Genomic DNA, 2,154 nt, shown 5'->3' on the forward strand with positions numbered 1-2,154 from the left:
CGGGATGAGAATAGAGGTAGTTGCCCCTTCTTGCTATTCTCACCCCTGTAACGGTAGCCTAGCCTAGCCGCCGTCCCTTCTCGCTATTCTCATCCCGGGGGTGAGAATAGTCACTTGACAAAATCATCGAATTTTTGCATGAAGGAGTCCATTTTGAACATCTTTCGAGATTCACAATGTTCAGAAAGTAAAATTTTGGAGTTCCCAGATTTTTCATTTTCCTCACGTTTTATTTTTCTTCGGGGGGGGGGGGGGGGGGAAATTTGACGATTTTTTCAAATTTCCGAGTTTTCAACAGTATGATAAAATCATCGAACTTTTGCATGAAAGAGTCCATTTTGAGCAACTTTCGAGATTCACAATGTTTAGAAAGTAGAATTTTGGAGTTTGCAGATTTTTCATTTTTTTCACGTTTTTTTTTTTGGGGGGGGGGGGGGGGGGGGGGGGGGAATTTTGACGATTTTTTCAAATTTCCGAGTTTTCGACAATCTGATTAAATCTTCAAAATTTTGCTTGAAATAGTCGACTTTGAGCATCTTCAGAGTTATACAATGATCAAAAATTAAAATTTTGGATTTTTGAAATTTTCGATTTTTCCACGTTTTATGGTGAAATTTTGACGATTTTATCAAATTGCCGAATTTTCAACAATCTGATGAAATCTTCATATTTTTGCATGAAAGAGTCGATTTTGAACGTCATTCGAGTTTCACAATGTTCAAAAATAATAATTAAGGAGTTTACAGATTTTTGATTTTTTTCACGTTTTATTTGGGTGAAATTTGACGATTTTTTCAAATTTCCGAGTTTTCAACAGTACGATAAAATCATCGAACTTTTGCATGAAAGAGTCCATTTTGAGCATCTTTCGAGATTCACAATGTTCAGAAAGTAGAATTTTGGAGTTTTCAGATTTTTCATTTTTTTCACGTTTTTTTTTTGGGGGGGGGGGGGGGGGAATTTGACGATTTTTTCAAATTTCCGAGTTTTCAACAGTATGATAAAATCATCGAACTTTTGCTGAAAGTCCATTTGAGCATCTTCGAGTTACAATGTCAGAAAGTTAGAATTTTGGAGTTTCAGATTTTCATTTTTTCACGTTTTTTTTTTTGGGGGGGGGGGGGAATTTTGACGATTTTTTCAAATTTCCGAGTTTTCGACAATCTGATGAAATCTTCAATAATTTTGCATGAAAGAGTCGACTTTTGAGCATCTTCGAGTTTCACAATGTTCAAAAATTAAAATTTTGGATTTTTAAATTTTCGATTTTTTCACGTTTTTATGGGTGAAATTTGACGATTTTTTCAAATTTCCGAATTTTCAACAATCGATGAAATCTCATATTTTGCATGAAAGAGTCGATTTTGAGATCATTCGAGATTTCACAATGTTCAAAATAATAATTTAGGATTTACAGATTTTTGATTTTTTTCACGTTTTTTTTGGGGTGGAATTTGACGATTTTTTCAAATTTCCGAGTTTTCAAAAATCTGATGAATCTCAACTTTTGCATGAAAGGAGTCCATTTTGAACATCTTCGAGATTCACAATGTTCAGAAAGTAAAATTTTGGATTTCAAGATTTTCATTTTTCTCACGTTTTTTTATTTGGGAAATTTGACGATTTTTTCAAATTTCCGAGTTTTCGAACAGTTGATGTAAATCATCGAACTTTTGCATGAAAGAGTCCGATTTTGAGCATCTTTCGAGATTCACAATGTTCAGAAAGTAGAATTTTGGAGTTTGCAGATTTTTCATTTTTTTCACGTTTTTTTTTTTTGGTGGGGGGGGGGGGGGGGGGGGAATTTTGACGATTTTTTCAAATTTCCGAGTTTTCGACAATCTGATAAAACCTTCAAAATTTTGCTTGAAATAGTCGATTTGAGATCTTCGAGTTTTACAATGATCAAAAATTAAAATTTTGGATTTTGAATTTTCGATTTTTCCACGTTTTATGGTGAAATTTTGACGATTTTTTCAAATTTCCGATTTTCAACAATTGATAAATCTCATATTTTTGCATGAAAGAGTCGATTTTGAACGATCATTCGAGTTTCACAATGTTCAAAATAATAATTTAGGAGTTTCCAGATTTTTGATTTTTTTCACGTTTTTTTGGGTGAAATTTGACGATTTTTTCAAATTTCCGAGTTTT

Source organism: Berghia stephanieae, chromosome 15, assembly GCF_034508935.2.
Source record: "Berghia stephanieae isolate SIO BIC M18660-M18661 chromosome 15, UCSD_Bste_1.3, whole genome shotgun sequence".
Lineage (NCBI taxonomy): Eukaryota > Metazoa > Mollusca > Gastropoda > Nudibranchia > Aeolidiidae > Berghia > Berghia stephanieae.